This window comes from Miscanthus floridulus, chromosome 4 (assembly GCF_019320115.1).
Source record: "Miscanthus floridulus cultivar M001 chromosome 4, ASM1932011v1, whole genome shotgun sequence".
Classification (NCBI taxonomy): Eukaryota; Viridiplantae; Streptophyta; class Magnoliopsida; order Poales; family Poaceae; genus Miscanthus; species Miscanthus floridulus.
In genome coordinates this window covers 8,688,837-8,709,415 of record NC_089583.1, presented here as the reverse complement: position 1 = coordinate 8,709,415, position 20,579 = coordinate 8,688,837, and the positions used below count along the sequence as shown (strand labels likewise).

The 20,579-nt window shown below is 44.9% G+C and overlaps 2 pseudogenes; both read right to left on the bottom strand.

Moving 5' to 3' along the window:
* On the bottom strand, positions 1–1,805 carry LOC136548026 (leucine-rich repeat receptor-like serine/threonine-protein kinase At1g17230; annotated as a pseudogene).
* Positions 1,806–4,956: 3,151 nt separating this feature from the next.
* LOC136548025 (leucine-rich repeat receptor-like serine/threonine-protein kinase At1g17230) lies at positions 4,957–20,504 on the bottom strand (annotated as a pseudogene).
* Positions 20,505–20,579: the final 75 nt, after the last annotated feature.

Below are 20,579 nucleotides of genomic sequence, written 5' to 3'. Positions count from 1 at the left end.
TTAGTGAATTCCCCCTTCAAGCTCATTGTTGTTCAAGCGCAGTAGCTCCAAGAACTCCAAGTTTCCCAGCCGTGGCGGGATCGGTCCAACGAGATTGTTGAAAGACAGGTCACACTGAGAGAGGCCTGTAAGGTTACCGAATGATGAGGGAATTTCTCCTTCAAGCTCATTATTGTTCAAGTACAGCGCGTCCAGCAGCTCCAAATTCCCTAGCTGTGTTGGGATCTCACCTGACAGCATGTTGTGGCTGAGGTTTAGAGTATATTGAAGGCTGTTCAGCTGGCCAAACTCAACCGGGATATGACCTGACAGACGGTTGCCTCCGATCTGCAGGTAAATGACACTGTAGTGTACAGGCCTCCAAGTGTCCTCGGAATGGTGCTACTCAGAGAGTTTTCAGACAGGATCAGCTCCTCCAGGTTCACTAGTGCACCGAGCTCCTGTGGAATTTCTCCGGTGAGGGAGTTTCTGCTGAGGTCAAGTCTCGAAAGCTTTGTACACCGTGCTAGCTCCCGAGGAATCGGTCCGTTGAGCTGGTTCGACGAAATGTTTAAGAAACTGAGCTCTGTCAGGTTGCCGATGCTGGCAGGGATCTGTCCAACAAAGAAATTGCTTGACAGATTTAGCCGCTTTATGCTCCTCAAGCTACCGATCTCAGGTGGTATCGGTCCGGAGAAGCGGCTAGTGTCAACTTCAAGACACCACAGATTCTGCATCAGCGGCAAATCGAGGGGTAGGCTTCCGTTCAGCAGGTTATCCGACAACAAGAGCTCCTCTAGAGTAATGCAGGCCATCACTCATGGAGGGACGTTACCGACGAGGTGGTTCCAGCCGAGCCTCAAGGATTCAAGCTTCTGGTGCTTGCAGAGGTGAGGAGGGATGCTCCCCGTCAGCTGGTTTGCCGACAGGGCGAGCATGGTGAGGTTGCTAGCGTTGGCCCCCAGCAATCGAGGGATGCTGCCATGAAGTTGGTTGTCAGAGAGGTCCCAGTACTCCAAGCCTCTCAGGTTTTGAAACCCTATCGGAATGGTGCCAGACTGCCAGTGAGGTTGTTGCTGTAGAAGGCAATCCTTCTTATGTTGCTTAGCTGGGCGAGCTCGACGGAGATCACACCAATGAGGTTGTTCAGGGACAGGTCAATCACCCTTATGTTACTCAGTTGGCCGAGCTCCGGCGGAATTGTGCCATTGAGGTTGTTCAGGGACAGGTCAATCACTCTTATCTTGTTCAGCTGGCCGAGCTCCTGTGGTATGGTGCCATAGAGACGGTTGGCGCTGAGATCGAGGACCTCCAGCGAGCGACAGGGGCGGGGAGGCCTACGGGGACGCCGCCCGAGAGCACGTTGTCGGACACGTTGAGGACGGCGAGGCGCGGGAGCACGCAGATGGTGGTGGAGAGCTCGCCGTGGAGGTTGAGCACTTGAGCCCTTGGAGCATGACACCGGTCACCTCGCCGCTACTAGATTCCGCAGCAGCGCTGCCCCAGAACGAGAGGTGGTTGTCCACGTCCCCAAGCTTTCGCTTGAACTCCAGCAGGGCCGTCGCGCCGTCCTCCACCAACTTCTCTGCCGCCTCCGCTGCCAGCAAGTTAAGAAGAGCTAAGAAGAGGATCACCGCTGTGGGAGCAAGAATCGCGGCACGGTTGACGCCATGGTCCCAACCGCCACCGTCCTAATAAATCACGGCAAAGCAGGACCAGACTCCAGTTGGAGGAAGTCGTCTGTGTCCTGACACAACAGCCACTAGGACGGACACGGACAGGACGACGATGGTGGCGGTGGCCGCGAACTTTAACAGGGCGAGCATGGTGGTGTAGGCAGAAAGGCGCGCACCCGCGGTGGGGGCGAGCATATATTATTCCTCCACCGGTGACCTATTGCATATTTTCCTGTTTATTTAATTTTTAGTTAACATAATAGATACTCTGCAGTTACTATAAATTATGGTAAACTTGCCGGTTACTAAACTATACTCCCTCCATTCCAGACATGATTTAAGATACCAACAAGTAATTAGCTAGAGTATAATTTCTCTGTTTAGCCTTAATAAATAGACTCTTGAGCATCTACTAGACAAATGTTCATCTGTGTCCTACCGGTTACCGAGGCGGGCTCTTAGGCGATCTGTCGTGGTACGATCCCTCGTTCCAGCTTTTTTTTGCGCTCGCCCGCGTCCTTTTTAGCATCTATATTCATAGTTTTTGCTTTTCAGGTCACCTCTGTGTAGTATGCATTTAGTGAAACTTTAGCTTAAATTATAGATGCTCTTGTGTAGCCCATATTTAATAACATTACGAATCTAAATTTTGAATTCCAAATTTTAATCTTATTAATTGCTATAAGTTTTTCGTTCTCAAGTTAAGTTCAAGATCTTTGTGCCTATATTTTACTAACACTCTTTTGTATTTTCCTGAAAACAAGGATTTTGGGTCGTAGATCACGCACTCTTCTCCTATGAAGACCTAAATAGTCATTTGAAATATACACCAAGTCATCTAAGATCCTTGGAATTTAATTCATTCTAATAATTATAATTTAGGTATAGATTAACTAAGCTAATATATAGTTGTATATGAAATATATTTGTATATTTATTGTTAGGCATACGAGAGACATACTTATATGTTGTGTTTCCATTGTAGGGAAGTGAGTTGAAGAGTGTGCTATAAGTTAGATAATAGAATTATAGTATAGTAATCTACAGAATCCATTTCTATCTCTCACCCTATGAATTTGAGATAGCCTTATTTGTGAGCTTGAAAAAGTTATGGAATGTCAAATTCCAAGCCAAATAGCATAATCCATTATGTAGATTTCAATTCCTCCAAAATGAAGGGATCCAAACGGCCCAGTACGGTAGTGCTAACCTCACGAGGATATTGATATTTAATCCTAATAATGACTGTTTACTCTAAAGTAATCTCAAAGGATATAAAGATATAGTCACCTGTGGTGCACTAGCCTACCTCATTTCTTAACATGTTTGCATTTTCTTATAAAGAAATTAGATATATGCAATTATGGATATACTATAAATATAGATATGTCAAATGCTTTAGTTAAAATGTATAAATATACATAAACTAACAACTTACTCTATATAAATTGTAGTTCATGGTTATTAGTATAATTTTAAATAATTTTGAAGTATCCTTAGTATATGATAATTTGTTAAAACAATATATGTATTTATCTTCATGCATGCATGTGTACTTGATGTGCATGATGGCACAACATATTTGTTTACTTTAATTTATTTTAATATTTTAATATTAATGGAAGCGGATAATGTTGAAACATATATACTCTCTTTGTCGTCGTGGGATACATTTAGACTAGATTTGTAGAAAATATTAGCAACATTTGTATCTCCAAACCTCCAAATAAATTTACTATAAAAATAGATTCAAAGATGATACTAATTATGTTCCATAAATATTAATATTTCTAATATATGTTTAGCCAAAATTAAGTACGTTTGACTTCTCAGAAAGTGAGAATGACAAATAAAAAGGGTCGGAGGGAGTATGCCTTATTGTTACTTAAATATTTTTGTAACAGAAGAAGTTTATAATTTAGATGTAGCTTTGATGGGGTATTTTAGATTTTACAGAAGTAGTAATTTAGTTGCAAATTTAAGAGGTTTTATAATTCTTTGTCATAATAGCACGTGAATAATTAGATGCAAATTTAGTTCACTTTAGACCATGTTTTCTAATGGTATAGGTGGGTAATTAATTTAAATATAGATGTACGAGCTATTTATGTTGGTTTATACAATCGCAAAGGTAGATAATAATTATTTTTAGAAAATACATCCAATGACCAGTACAGTCCTACCCTATAACCCTATGTAAGGCTAGCTACACGGTTGACTAGCCTCCTTTATAAAGCAACGATATTCCCCTTCGTTGGGCCGGCTTGAGACTAGGAGCAGTGTGGTTTCCACATCTTTAGCTCAAGAAGTCCAACAAGATAGGCTGCACTCTAGCAGTTCGGAAAGATTGACGATTGATTAGGGAATTTCCCCTTCAAGCTCATTATTGTTCAACCGCAGTAATTTCAAGTAGCTCAAGTTTCCCAGCTGTGGACAGATGCCTGGCTGCCAGGGCGCGCCATCTGCAACTTCGCCCCCAACCTCTTCCAGGCGGTGGGACGCCGTCGGCGTTCGCGAACTGTCAAGGACACCCTCGCCAACCGGCAGTGGGCGAGGGACATCTCCGGCGCGCCAACGGCGGCAGTCCTTTGCGACTACGTCACCGTTTGGGACATGATGGACTCCGTCGTGCTCGTGCCACACACAGCCGACCGCTTCATTTGGAAATGGTCTGAGACGGGTAATTACATGGCTTCTTCGGCTTACCGAGCATTCTTCACCGGCATGACCTCACTGGTGGGCGCTAAGCACGTCTGGCGGGCTGCAACACCACCCAAGGTCAAGTTCTTCTTCTGGCTCGCGCTCCACGGACGCCTGTGGACGGCCGAACGGCGGCATCATCATGGCTTGCAGCCAGATGCAAGCTGCGCACTCTGCGACCAGCAGGAGGAGACCACTGACCACCTACTGGCCTCGTGCATCTTCACGCGTGAAGTGTGGCATCGCCTATTGATGCGAGCTGGTGTGCCGCACTTAAGTCCAAACCTGGACTCTCGCTTGCCCGACTGGTGGCAGCAGACCAGAGCCGGCATCCCCGGAAGCTTACGCCGCGGCTTCGACTCACTCGTCCTCCTCGCTTCTTGGTCGATCTGGAAAGAGCACAACAGGCGGACGTTTGACAACCTTGCTAAGTCGCCAGCCGAAGTCTTCCCTTTGATCGGCGACGAGGCGGATTCCTGGATCTCCGCGGGGTATCGATGTCTGGCGGCGCTCTTCACAGCGGTGAACTAGTTTGGGCTCGCCGCTTCAGCTTTGTCGCAACAGTTATCTTCTTAGTTAGTACGCATGTTTAGCTGCACCGTTATAGCCGGTGATCTGTGTCAGTGTGCAGCCGTGCAGCGACCTCGACATCTCGCCGTCGTTCGCAGCCGGTTTGTGTTGTATGAACTCTAACCTCTCTTAATGAAGCACGTGCAAAGCACGCTTTCGAAAAAAAGTTTCCCAGCTGTGATGGAATCAGCCCAACGAGATTGTTGTAAGATAGGTCGCAGTGGGACATCATTGTAAGGTTCCCGAATGAAGAAGGAATTTCTCCTTCTAGCTCATTATTGTTCAAATGCAGCGCGAATCCAGAAACCCCAAATTCCCTAGCTGTGTTGGGATCTCACCTGACAGCATGTTGTAGCTGAGATTTAGAGTATGTTGAAGGCCATTCAGCTGGCCAAACTCAACCGGGATATGACCAGACAGATGGTTGCCTCCGATCTGCAGATCAGTGACAAAGGACAGGTCTCCGAGAGTCCTCGGAATGGTACCGTTCAGACAGTTGTCAGACAGGCTCAACATCATCAGGTTCACTAGTGCACCGACCTCCTGAGGAATTTCTCCGGTGAGGGAGTTTCTGCTGAGATCAAGATTCAAAATGTTTGTCAGGTTGCCGATGCTGGCAGGGATCTGCCCAACAAAGAAATTGGAGGACAGACTTAGGCACCCTATGCTCCTCAAGTTGCCGATCGCAGGCGGTATCGGTCCGGAGAAGCGGTTATAGTCAGCTTCAAGCAACGACAGATTATGTAGCTCGAGGGGGAGGGGCAGGCTTCCGGTCAGCATGTTATCTGACAACCAGAGCTGCTCTAGACTAGTGCAGGCTATCACTTGTGGAGGAATGTTGCCATCAAGGAGGTTCGAGCTGAGCTCCAAGATTTTGAGCTTCTGGTACTTGCACAGGTGAGGAGGGATGCTCCCCGTCAGCTGGTTGTACGACAAGTCAAGCACCGTGAGGTTGCTGTTAGCCCCCATCAATGGAGGGATGGCGCCATGGAGGTTGTTCATGCAGAGCTGCAAGTATTCCAAGCGTCTCAGGTTCTGAAACCCCTTGGGAATGGTTCCGATGAGGTTGTTAATCGACAGGTCAATACTTCTTATGTTACTCAACTGGCTGAACTCTGGCGGGATGCTTCCTTGTAGACGGTTACTGAAGAGGTTGAGCAGCCGGAGCGTGCGTATCTGGCCGAGCTCAATAGGGATTACACCGATGAGGCTGTTCACCGACAGGTCAATCTCCACTGCACTCTGCAGGTTGCCGATCTCCGGTGGGATGGTGCCGTCGAGGTGGCTCTCATAAATGTAGAGTCTGGCAAGCGACGACAGCGCTCCGATCTCCCTCGGGACGCCACCGGTGAATTTGTTGTTGTTCAAGGCGAGTGTCTGCAGGTTGGTGCAGTTACCGAGCGCCGGCGGAATGGTGCCATTGAGGTTGTTTGTGGACAGGTCAATCACCCTTATGTTGCTTAGATGGCCGAGCACCGGCGGAATGATGCCGCTGAGCTCGTTCTTGTGATTTGTGAATGAATAGTTTGGAAAGCGATGACAGCGCTCCGAGCTCCCTCGGGACGCTACCAGTGAAGTAGTTGTTGTTCAAGGCATGCAAGGGTCTGCAGGTTGGTGCAGTTACCGAGCTCCGGCGGGATGGCGCCGTCGAGGCTGTTCACGGACAGGTCAATCACTCTTATCTTGTTCAGCTGGCCGAGCTCCGGTGGGATGGTGCCGAAGAGACAGTTATTGCTGAGGTCGAGGACCTCGAGCGAGCGACAGTCGGCGAGGCCTTTGGGGACGCCGCCCGAGAGCCCGCTGTTCGACACGATGAGGACAGCGAGCCGCGGGAGCGCGCAGATGGTGGTGGAGAGCTCGCCGACGCCGTAGAAGTCGAGCCCTTGGAGCATGACGCCGGTCACTTCACCGCTATTGGAGCAGGCAACGCCGGTCCACAGGCACGGGTCGGTGCCCGCGCCAGTGCTGCCCCAAGTCGAGAGATAGTTGTCAACGTCCCTAAGCTTTCGCTTGAACTCTAGCAAGGCCGTCGCGGTCGCGCTCGCGCCATCCTCCACCACCTCCTTCGCCCCCGGCGTCGCCACCATGTCAAGAAGAGCTAACGAGAGGATCGTCGCCGTGAGCAAGGACCGCGGCACGGGTGACGCCATCCTAAATCACGCACGGCAGAACAAAACTGGGATTGATCTCCACCCGGCTCGGTCCAACGACTGAGTCAGACCCTGACTCGCGCTCTGATCGGGGGACCGAGCCGGACCCTAACTCGCGCTCTGATTGGGCACTACCAGATTCAGCTTCTTTGTCGAGTGCCCCAAGTACTCGGCAAAGGCCGATATACACTCGGCAAAGCCTTTGCCGAGTGTTACACTCGGCAAAGGGCGCTCGGTAAACAGTTTATCGGCAAAGACCTCTTTACCGAGTGCACTTTATCGGACACTCGGCAAAGCCTTTGCCAAGTGCTAATCTGACAATCGGCAAAGAAAAGTCGCCGTGACGGCGAGCGCCACCGTGACGGCGGCTTTGCCGAGTGTCAAGGTCAAGCACTCCGCAAAGGTCGCCGCTTTGCCGAGCGCCATTGGCTTAGACACTTAACAAAGGTGACCACTGTGCCGAGTGTCACCGGCAAGACACTCGGCAAATCTCCCCTTTGCCGAGTGCCCCCGATCTGGCACTCGGCAAAGTATTTTTTAATTTTTTTAATTCTCTGCCGAGTGCCACCTGGTCCGGCACTCAATAAAGACGGATTTTTTTTTAAAAAAAATCTTTGCCGAGTGTCCCCGATCTGGTACTCGGCAAAATATTTTTTTAATTTTTTTTAAATTCTATGCCGAGCGTCACCCGGCCTGGCACTCGACAAAGAGGGTTTTTTTTTAAAAAAAAATTAAAATTCTTTACCGAGTGCCAGCCGTCCTGACACTAGGCAAAGAGGCTCCTTTACCGAGCGCCAAACGCAGACACTCGACAAACCATTTTTATTTTGTTTTTCTTTCTGCCCCCAAACTTTTTTCTGTAGTCCTCATACAATACCTAGTACTCCATGTTCCAATGTAGCACATTTTTCGGACTTTTTCTATATTTCTGTAATTTATTTCATTTAATTGAATTTTCTTGGATAATTCAAATTATAACTGCTAGTCATTCGAATAATGAAAAAATGAATGGGAAAATGATATTCATGTTATTTAGTATAATGTGAGGCCGTATCCAGGAACAGACCACCAATTTTGAACATCTTGTTCACGAAACATGACCATGAACTTACGGTCGAGTTGTTTTTAAATTTTATAAAAAGCAAACGAAGACCAAAAATGTTAAAACTTATCAAGATATCATGATATCATATGTGGAGGTTGTGATAAAAAATTGAGGAGGTTTCGCACAAGTTTGTCATGTACGATGCTTACCACCTCGTCGGCCTCTTCACGAAATCATGAAACTTCTTTGGAGATTCTTCGGTTTGCAAGCATCGTACGCGACAACTTGCGCGAAATCTTCTCAAATTTTTATCACAATCTCCACATATGATATCATGACATCTAGACAAGTTTTATGATTTTCGGACTTTGTTTGCTTTTTATAGAATTTAAAAACAACTCGATCGCAAGTTCGTGGTCTTGTTTCGTGAACAAGATGTTCGATTGGTGGTCTGTTCCTGGATAGGGCCTCACATTATACTAAATAACATGAATATCATTTTTCCATTCATTTTATTCATTATTCGAATGACTAGCAGTTATAATTTAAATTATCTAAGAAAATTCAATTAAAGAAATATAGAAAAAGTCTGAGAAATGTGCCACATTGGAACATGGAGTACCAGGTATTGTATGAGGACTGCAGAAAAAGTTTGGAGGTCAAAAGTAAAAAAAATATGGTTTGCCGAGTGTTAGGAGAAGACACTCGGCAAAGGGTTAACAGCGGCTGCCAGCCGTTAACGGCGGCGGCCCTTTGTCGAGTGTTCTGGTTTGCCGAGTGCCCGACACTCAGCAAATCACCTCTTTGCCGAGTGCTAGTTATTTACCGAGTGCTTTCTCTTTGGCACTCGGTAAATAGCCTCTTTGCCTAGCGCCCGATAAAAAACACTCGGCAAAGTCTGGGACACTCGGCAAATAAGCCGTCTCTCGTAGCGGGGGGCGCCCAGTCGTACTCCTGGTTGGTGGGCCCCCATTGTGCAGTGCTATAAATAGGAGGTGGGGGCTGGGGGGGCTCGTGACACGAGGTTTGCTGCCACCCACAGAAGCCCACCTAAACCCTAATCCGATCCAGAGTGTAGCGCTGAAGGCGACGGGAAGCTCCACCGGTGTCGCCCTAGATCTCGTTGCCCCTGCTCTCGCCGGACACCGCGAGCCTGACATCTACACTCGCCGGACTCCACCAACACTCCACGCCACCGATGACATGGCTTCCACCTCCGCCAAGCCCGCCGATGGTCGGTACCCTTATCTCTCTCTCCCTTTCTCTTTGGTTTGTGCTCTAGGATGGTCTACATGCTTATTTATCTCTTTGGTTTGTGCTCTAGGATGGTCTACATGCTTATTTATCTCAAATTGAAAGAATACACCCACTAGATCTATGCCTAGATGATCTTAAGAGCCAACAATGGTATTAGAGCATTCACTAGCGTTTATATCTAGACTGGGGAAGAAATTAGGAGACGAATCAAATTTGAGATTCGAAGATTCGGACTAACCCTAACCCTAACCCTGGAAGAAGAGAAAGGAAAGGAAGGGGGTTTCCCTACCTGGGAACCACCCGCACCATCACCACCGCCGGCCGTTGCCTCAACGCCGCGCGGGAAGTCACCCCGAGCCACCGCGGGCGTGAGGACTCGCCGTCGTGCGGTCTCTACCTCAGGGTTGGGCCAAGGGCACCGCCCAAGGGATGCTCGACGACGGCGCGCTCAACCTCCGGTGAGCGTGCACACCGGCGAGGGGCCCCACGGCGGCGCCACCATCCCTCCGGCCACCACGAACGACCACAGAAACCCTGGATAGCACTCGCTCGGTAACGGGCTTAGAGAAGAAGAAATGGGAGCAAGAAAGGAAGAAAAGGGGAGCTGGTCGGGACTTGTCCGCCAACCATGGCCTTGGGCGTGCGACCCAGAGAGAGAGAGAAGGTAAGGGAGAGAATGAACCTAGGGTTTAGGTAAACGCCGACCGGGACGCAAATGGATGGCCACGATCGGCCAGGCTGCTTTCGGCCAAGGCGGGGAAGAAAAATCCTGGCCCATGCCCACGTTGCGGCCTGGGCGTGGGGGAAAGCCACGCGCATAGCTGGGCCGTTTCTGCCAAAGGGCTGGCCTGCTTCGCTGCGGCAAAGGCCTGTTGGGCCGCATAACGCGCAGTAAAGAAAATAAGCTGGGTACTTGTGACTCAAAAGATGAAAAGTGTAAGTTCTGTAAGAAAGAAGGCCATTGTGTAAGGGACTGTGTTCTCCTTAAAGAATGGCTTGAAAAGAAAGGGATTCATGGATATAATTAATCCAAGAAAAGGAGACAAAGCAATAAGAGTCACAAATGGCGTCAAAGTTGATAAGGAAGTTGTTGATCAACTCCCATTAGAGCTTAACAGCGGCTTCACACTTAGTTTAAGAAATGTCCTTTATATACCCTCTATGAAGAGGAATTTAATTTCAGTTTCAGTCTTAGACGATGATGGATTTGATTGCCATTTTGGTAATGACTAGTCAGATTATGTTTAATAATAAATATGTTGGTCTTGTCTTTCGACAAGATGAGCTTTATTTGCTATCACTTTGTGAGAATGTGAAAGTTGTGAATACTAAAAATGAGAATACCTCCTTGTCTATGAATGCAAGAAATAAGCGGAAGAGAATTCATGATGTATCATCGAAATTATGGCACTGTCGTTTAGGCAATATTTCGAGGGGGAGAATCGAACGATTGATTAAGAAAGCAATTCTTCCGTCATTAGAAGTTTTAGATTTAGAACAATGTATTAATTGTATTAAAGAAAAGTATGTTAAGAAAATAAAGAAAGACGCCAAACAAAGCGCAGAAATTTTAGAAATAATTCACACAGATATCTGTGGTTCATTTCCTGTGAAAAGTGTGGATGGTTATGATTCATTTATAACATTCGTAGATGATTATTCTCGTTATGGCTATATTTATCCAATTAAAGAAAGATCAAAAGCATTGGATAAATTTAAGATATTCAAGGCTAAAGTAGAAAATTAGTATAATTTAAAGATTAAGATAGTAAGATCCGACCGTGGGGGAGTACTACGGCCGACATACCCCATATGGCCAAGTTCCTGGACTTTTTATAAAGTTCTTACAGAAAAATGGCATGGTTGCCCAGTACTCTACATAGGGCGATCCTCAGTAGAATGGTGTAGCTAAAGGATGCAACCGTATATTAATGGATATGGTAAGAAGTATGATAAGTTACTCCACTTTACTGATAAGTTTGTGGATGGAGGCGTTAGAAGCCGCCATTCATATTCTTAATCGAGTACCAAAAAAGTTGATGCCCAAAACATAGGGAAGCTAGACTCCAAGACAGTCCATTGTCATTTCATTGGCTATCTAGATAAGTTAAAAAGTTATCACTTCTATTGTCCTAACAGACATACGAAGTTTGTAGAAATAAGACACACTGTATTCTTGGAGGATGAGAAGGTTAGGGGGAGTATGGTAGCGCAAGAAATTAACCTTGAGGAGAAACAGGCATACGTGCCCACTCTGATGGTTTAGGAGCCATTCTTCTCGCTACCTATTGCGGCTGCACCAACAGTGCAAGACATTATAGTGACAACACCTGTTGTTGGTTCTCCCATAGCAACAATAAACGAACATGAGAAACCTGTCCTTCAGGATCCTATAGAGCCCATTGTCGCACATGAGGAAGAGCAACAACAACCCCATATGGAACAAGTGCCAACTAATGAGGCCCCAGAAGGTCTTAAAGAGCTAGAAAATCAGCCATTCCTGATGACTACGAAGTCTATGTTAGTGAAGAATTTCAAATAGAGGGTGATCCCACCTCATTTGAAGAAGCCATGAGAAGCGATCACTCGCAGAAGTGGCTTGAAGCCATGGAAGATGAAATAAGATCAATGAGCACCAACGATGTTTGGGACTTAGAAAAAATTCTTAAAGGAGTCAAAACAGTAGGCTATAAATGGGTCTACAAAACCAAATATGACTCCAAAGGAAATGTGGAAAGATTTAAAGCATGACTTATGACGAAAGGATTCACGCAAAGAGAAGAAATAGATTATAATGAGTCTTTTTTTCTCTAGTCTCATGCAAGGATTCTTTTAGAATCATAATGGTGTTAGTGGTACATTACGATTTAGAGTTACATCAGATGGGTGTAAAGACGACATTCCTCAACGGGGATTTGTATAAAAACGTTTACATGGCACAACACAAAGGTTTTGTCGTAGAAGGAAAAGAACATATGGGATGCCGCCTACAGAAATCCATTTATGGGTTAAAACAAGCCTCTAGACAATAGTATTTAAAGTTGATGAAACAATAAAAAAGTTTGGATTTAAAAAGAATGAGAAGGACAATAGCGTTTATGCAAAGTTCTAGAATAAAAAATTTATTTTCCGCATCCTGTGTATAGATGACATCCTACTCACTAGTAGTGATATTGATCTGCTATTGGAGAAGAAGTTCTTGTCCTCAAATTTCAATATGAATGATCTTGGTGAAGCGTCATTCGTTCTAGGAATTGAAATTCACCGAGATAGAAGAAAAGGGGTATTAGGACTATAGCAAATGCATACTTAGAAAAGATTCTAAAGAAATAAAATATGCATGCGAGTAAACCTATACCTGCTCCTATAGTCAAGGGTAATAGATTTGGAAACTTTCAGTGTTCTAGAAACCAATATGGGATCGATCAAATGAATATGGTTTCATATGCTTCAGCTGTTGGAAGCTTAATGAGTGCACAAGTAAGAACTTACCCTGATGTAGTTCACATGTCCAGGATGTTTTGGCAGAAGTCCAGTCCAGATATAGATCATTGGAATGGAGTTAAAAATGTCTTGCACTTTTGCAAAACATTAAAGGCCTCATGCTGAGTAAGGAAGAACAAGTACTCTCAAATAGTTGTGGCTACAAATGTTAAACTTTGGCGAGATGTGTAGTGAAATCCACAGTAGTTACTAACACTCGCAGTTGGAGTTTTATTGTGGAAAAGCTCCAAAGAAACAGTTGTTGTATCATCAATGATGCATACCCATAGTATAGCTTGTTATGAGGCTTTAGGGACAGGCAAAAGTGGTTAAGGGAATTTGTATCTGAAATTAACAATGGTAGACAATAGCAATAACCATTTAAAGTAAATCACTCCTATGACAACAGGTCAAGTATGCTGCCAAACACATTGACATTAAGTTACATGTTGTATAGGAGAAAATCCAGAATCATTTTAAAAGCATTTGAGCGAATAAGCACCGAGCAAGTACTTGCGGATCTGCTTACCAAGGGCTTACCACCCAGTGCGTTCAGAGAACACACAGTCGACATGGGTTTACGGAAAAGCCTATGATTTCTGGATACTAAGGGCCTAGTTGAGAATCTATTTTAAAACAGAGACGTGTATTGTAGATGTTAATCTAACAGTACTAACTGTTATGACGAGGCATGATCTATGCACTAATCTGTGATGGAATGGGAAGAAAGATAAAGTGAAGTAAGTTTTAAGTCATAAGGTGAGATCAAGGGGGAGAATATTAGATTGATCTCCACCAGGCTCGGTCCAACAACCGAGTCGGACCCTGACTCATGCGCTGATCAGGGGCGCCCAGCCATACTCCTGGCTGGTGGGCCCCCATCGCGCAGCGCTATAAATAGGATGGGGCTAGGGGGCTCGTGACACGAGATTCACTGCCACCCACAGAAGCCCACCTAAACCCTAATCCGATCCAAAGGGTAGCGCTGAAGGCGACGGGAAGTTCCACCGGTGTCGCCACTAGATCTCGTTGACCTTGCTCTCACCGGACACCGCGAGCCCGACGTCTACACCCGCCGGACTCCACCAATACTCCACGCCACCGACGACATGGCTTCCACCTCTGCCAAGCCCGCCGATGGATGGTCTATACCCTTACCTCTCTCTCTCTCCCTCCCTTTCTCTCTGGTTTGTGCTCTAGGATGATCTACATGCTTATTTATCCCGAATTGAAAGAACACACCTGGTAGATCAATCTTAAGAGCCAACAGGCTCCAGTCGGAGCAAGCCGTCCTGAGTCCCGACCCAACAGCCACTAGGACAGACTTGGACAGGACGACGATGGTGGGGGTGGCCGGGAACTTTAATGGGGCGAGCATCATGGTGGATTAGGCAAAAAGGCGCGCCCCCTGCGGTGCGGTGGGGTTTCAAAGATCAAAAGCGGTGGCGCTCGCATTATGTCGAGCAGGTGGTGCGCGGGGGCGCAGGTTGACGAAAAGGGAGTCGACGCGTGGAGCCGTGGAGGGAAGTGCAACGGAAACGGAATGGAGCATATATATTATTCCTCCACCGGTGACCTATGCGGGCACGCGTGCTGCATTGGTCTCTGTCTCGCCTTGCTTTCGTTGTGGTCAGGTCATGTGACGACTCAAGAGTCAAGACTTCTAGACAAAGCAGAGAAACCGACGCATGCCGCATCCAAATGACAATATTTTTTTTAAAAAAATAGTCCATAAAAATACTTTTCTTTTTGCAACGACGACGATCAAAGATCAGCGTTATGTGGTTAGCACAATTTAGTTTAAGGCAAATTCTAATATGCGAGGCGTCACACAATGCATCGAACGCGCACTCGCGCCTGCGTCCAAGACCGCGCTAGAGAGGAAGATGGAGACTAGGGTTCTAGCAAGGAGGTCGCCAACGTCGGAGATGAGGACCTCGCCAGAGTTAGGGTTCCGGCGGATTAGGGAATCATATCCCAGCAGGCTTAGAAGGGGGTTTGAGGGGAGGTGGCCGCGACACGGCGGTGGTGGCGGGCTACTGTGGTTAGGGTGGGTGGGGTTGCGGCGAGGCGGCTTGCGGCCGGCCTCTGGTGGTGGGGTGAGGGTAGGGCGAGGACGGCAGAGACGCATCGCGGTGGAGGTTAAGGTGGTGGTGGGTGGGTTGGGGGGGGGAGGGTGTCGACGAGCAGGGGTGGGACGTGGGCGGCGGTGGCGGCAGCAAGGGTGGGGGTGAGGTCGAGCGTGAGGTAGACGACGGTCGTGGGGGTAGGGGCCAGGTCACGCGCTTCAAGAGAACACGACAGGTCGTGCTTTAACGCGGTCGTTAGTTTAAGGGTACTAGTGGAATGTGCGCGCCATCGTGCGCGTGGGTATTTGGATGGCATGTAAAAATTGTATGAGTTATATTAAACACGCTACACTAAACAACATTTCATCAAGTAATTTGTAACACATTTCCTCACAAAATGCTATATTAAATGGGCGAGAAAGGGTACAATACATGGGTTAGACTCAAGTAGACAGAGTAGGAGGCACAGGGTACGCTCCGCTGCGGCCGTATGTTTATGTAGATACTATACTTGAAGGGAACTGGGTTGCTTATACATACTATAATGATTATGTTACTTACACTAAAGACTGAGAAAACCCAAATGAAAGTTTGCCCATACATCAGGAATTTCATAAGAAAACCGACTGGCACACATGAGCTCATGTGTTCGCTAAGAAACGGTTGCACGTATACATATAGTATCCTTCTCTAGTTGTTGCACGTATACATGTATTGCTCCTACCTGCTAGCTATTAGTGGGGAAATAGATAGAAGTTGCTTATTGTATATATACATGCTTCTAAGTTTTAAAGTTTACAATACAAATCTAGCTAAAGTTCAAGGAAGAGCATATATGAACAAGAATAGAATCTCAAAGTCATGAATTTGAGAGAAAATATGAGGCTGCATAAGCATTTTGTTATAATAAAAAGAACGTAACCTATGCACAAACATATATATGCCCAATGCTATGTTATTTTATACTACTACACCATTTCTCGTTATCCAAAATAGACTGCATAGTACTACAGTATGCCAAAGGCTCATCATACACCATTTCCTTGGACCATTTGCTGCAAACCATCTGTGCAAAGGCTTTTTGCTCGTATATGTAAATACTATCTTAATTACTATTGCTAATTAGAGGCCCCAACGAAGGCACCACGTTAACTCTCACCAGACGCGCTAGAAAAAAAAAGATAAATCCTAGAAATTCTCACAATAATTAGAAACATCTAGCCTTTAATTTAGTTGACTCTAATCATCATCTTCGATAAAAGTCATTGGATCTATTTATAAAAGAAATTACTCACCACTGCCATTATGAAAATACTTAAAGTAACCCCTAAGTTTGCATTTAAATTACCCACCTCGACTATTACGAAAGATAATTCAAAATACCCCCCCTAAATTTGTATCTAAATTACCCATTTTTCATTATGAAACATAATTCATAATAACACCCTCACATTGCATCTAAATTACTCACCTCTCTCAAATCTATATGTAAATATTAATATATGCTATTACAAAAAAAATAATCAATATTCATAAAGTATGAGACATATGTATTTCGAAATTACAAACTTCTAGAACTATGAAATTAAATAATCACAATGCTATGTTTGACCATGTATATACAAGACATATATTTCTAAATCACAAACTTCTGTGAAATTAAATAACCATAATGCTATGTTTCACCATGTATACCAAGTAAACACACACACACACACATATATATATATATATAAGTATAAATATTTATTTTAATAGCTTATAAGCATGGAAAATGTTTAATTAACAAACCACATAGCAATAACATAACACCGGTAATTCCCTTTAAATTATATTAACACTCCTTAATAATGAATTTCATAAGTTATTTTTAAATAACTTTATAAGTTTTAACTGAAACATTATGTCATCTTAAAAATCGTAATTTAATTTTTATTACTCTATGATATATAAAATAATACTACACATATAATTCTATGATATAACAAATTGAACAAGTTGGGTGCTAGGGTGCAATCTGACTTTCAACTTAATTAACATGTGGAAAACAATATTAATAGGACCTAAACTCTTTTTTATAAAAATAAATTTAGAATAAAAATAAAAAAACACTAGAGTTTCTACTTAACATGTGGAAAAACTATACAACTTGGTTAAAAATCAAAAGCTAAATTATAATTCGTGAAGTCACAAAAAGGGATGCAAATAAGAGTTTATATATCTTAATGATTAGGTTTAAACTAAATGCATGTCATGCTACAAAAACGATAAATAATAGAAATGCTAAGTAGAGGTCCTTAATGGAGCCTCCACGTTAATCCTCACATGACACAATAGAAAAATAAAAGATAGATCCTAGAAGTTTCTCACAAAAATATGAAATATTTGACCATCTATTCAGTATAACCTAATCACCATTGATAATAATAACTATTGGATCTATTTTATTTTCAAAATAATTACCCACCTTTGCTATTACTCATGACTCTATATTTAAACTACCGACATACGCCATTAAGAAATATGATCTAAAGTAGACCTAAATTTGCATCTAATCACCCATGTACTCCTATTACAATAAATAATTTATGTAACCCAATTTTCATCTCATTACTAAGAAAATTAAATATCCTCTCAAAAATCTAAAAAATAATCAATATCTTCTATTAAAAATTGTTTAAATAACCATAGAACATGTAGATGTTTGTACATTATGCGCTTATATCAATATTAATATATTAATATTTAATTAATGTAAGCATACACATTGTGTCAACATGCATGAGCGATAAATATATATGTTATGTTTCATCAACAGAATATTTCCTTAACAACTCATATACTAATGATGCTAACAAATTTTTTAAAACCATATTAGGAACCATGACATGATTTATATAGGTTGTTACTTTATCTATATTTATATATTTTAACTAAATGTTTGAGACATCTATATTGATAGTATAACCATAATTGCACATCTAGTTGTGGGAGACCACTGATGGCTATATTTTTTTTTTACCCTTTAACACTACTCTAGAGTAATTCGATCATTATAAGGCTTAATAAGATTTAAAATTTTCTTGAGGTTAGTACTGCTAACCCCATCTGAGATCTCATTTCAAGCTCTATCACTTATCTTAGGTGATATGGTGCAAGTTTCAAATGATTGCATATGCTATTGCAGTATTTAGGAATGCACTATACGACCTAAAATCCTTATTTTAAAACAGTCCAAAATGAGAGTTAGTAAAAGATACAATAAGCACAAGAGTTTTAACTTGAGGAAAAAATCTGTAGGAGTCAATAAAAATAAAGTTAAAAGATCAAAATTCAGATTCATGACTTCATATATGTGATGCAACGATAGTCACCATAGTTAATGACAAGGTTGCAAACTAATTGCATATTAAAATAGACAAGGTGCCATGCAAAGTAAAAATATGAATATGCATGAAAAATATATAAGTCAGTCCCTTGCAAAAAAGTTTCTGATCATTAAATATAGACTACAAAGTTTCTATTATGTCTATTTTGTAGAAAATAAACATATAAGTATTTTTTATTAATCAAACATATTAATAGTACATCTTTTAAAATTCAGTTCTAACCCGTGCGAGAGCACGGATTGATGGACTAGTATAGTTAATGTAGTAGCGACTGAGCATGCATCTCAGTTTTTTTTCGAATACAAAAAGGGTTGTGCATCATTGTATTTTAAGGTAGAAAATTCAAGCATTCGAAAATATATCAACACGCGAAGCGCTCGCTCACGCCCTTGAGGCTCCCTCGGCGAGCCGAGCCTTCAAGGAAAACCAAAGTGCAGGAGTTTAGTTCTATTGCTAAAGTACTAGGCAACCTAAAATGACACCGGCTAGACACCGGCGGCGGCCTTTCGGCACCTCGGTCTCGGGCGGCTGTGCATCTGAAAGTTGGCATTGAGAGATACAAGCTTAGTATTTGAGATACAATATGTATGGTTGAGACACTTTTATGCTTTCTCGTCAGCTTTTAATTTATAACGTAGAAGATCTCTTCTGTGTATATATGTGTACCATCATATGGACCGAATAGCACTATGAGTACCTTTTTTTTTTACTTATTAGGTATACAGGTTTGATGTAAACCCACACACATATCTTAGACATATCGATGAGGGAGCGAGCAAACAACAAGATTGCTCGCCCTACAAGCTTCCGGTCAGCATGTTGTTCCCCAACCAGAGACGCGCCAGAGTAGTGCAGTCCTTCACTCCTGGAGGGATGTTGCCGACGAGGAAGTTCCATTCGAGATACAAGAATCTGAGCTTCTGGTGCTTGCAGAGGTAAGGAGGGATGCTCCCCGTCAGCTGGTTGCCTGACAAGTAGAGCCTCCTGAGTTGGCTGTTATTAGCCCCCAACAATGGAGGGATGACGCCATGGAGGTTGTTGTCAAAGAGATACAAAAGTTCCAACCATTTCAGGTTCTGAAACCCTGTCGGAATTGTGCCACTGAGGTTGTTGCCGGACAGGTCAATCATTCTTATTCTGCTAAGCTGGGCGAGCTCCGGTGGGATGCTACCTTGCAGATAGTTATCGAAGAGGATGAGTACCTGGAGGTTGGTCAGTCGCCGAGCTCCGGCGGGACCTCGCCGGAGAGGACGTTATTAAAAAGGTATACTGCGGTGAGGTTCTTGAGGCGGGAGAGCTCCCTGGGCAGCGTCCCGTTGAGGTAGTTATGCGCGAACCCGAGCATCTCGAGGCTTGCGCACTGGGTGAGCTCCACGGGGATGGGGCCAGTGAGGTAGTTGAACCCTGCGCGGATGCCGCGGAGCCGCTGGAGCGCGCCAATGGAGGTTGGGATCCTGCCGGTGAGCTTGTTGCTGTAGATTTCCAGCTCCTCCAGGGCGGTGAGGTTGCCGATGGCCTCCGGGATCATACCAAAAAGAAGGTTCTCGCTGAGGAAGAGCCGGCGCAGGCTGTGCACCGAGCAGAGTTCCGGAGGAATGGCACCATGGAGGGAGTTGGTGCTGAGGTCGAGGATCTCGAGCGCGGTGCAGGCGGCGAGGCCAGCGGGGACGGGGCCCGTGAGCGCGTTCCTGGAGACGTTGAGCACGGAGAGGCGCGGGAGCTTGCAGACGGCGGCGGAGAGCTCGCCGTGGAGGTTGAGGCCGTGGAGCGTGACGCCAGTCACCTCTCCGCTAATGGAGCAGGCAACGCCGGCCCACTCACACGGGTCCGCGCCCGTGCTGGACCAGGTAGAGAGGTGGTTGTCCACGTCCAGCAACTTGCGCTTGAACTCCAGAAGGGCCGTCGCGGCGCCGCTCTCCGCCGCCGCCGGCAAGTTAAGAAGAGCTAAGAAGAGGACCGACGCTGGGAGCAAGAACCGCGGCACTCCCGACGCCATTGCCCCAGACGCGGCAAAGAAAGAAAGAACTAGACTCCAACAGATGGACAGTGGCACGGCGCAGAGTGCTACGGAGTATGGACTGAGCTCGCGCAACCTAGGAAGCCGAAGCCGTCCCCCACCCAACAGCCACTACCCACTAGGACGGACAGGACGACGACGTTGGTCGCCGCCACGAGCTTTAAGGCGGCGAGCATTGTGGAGTAAAAGCGCTGGCATTTCGTCGAAAATGTGGTGCGTGGTGACTGGGTTGACGAAAAGTGAG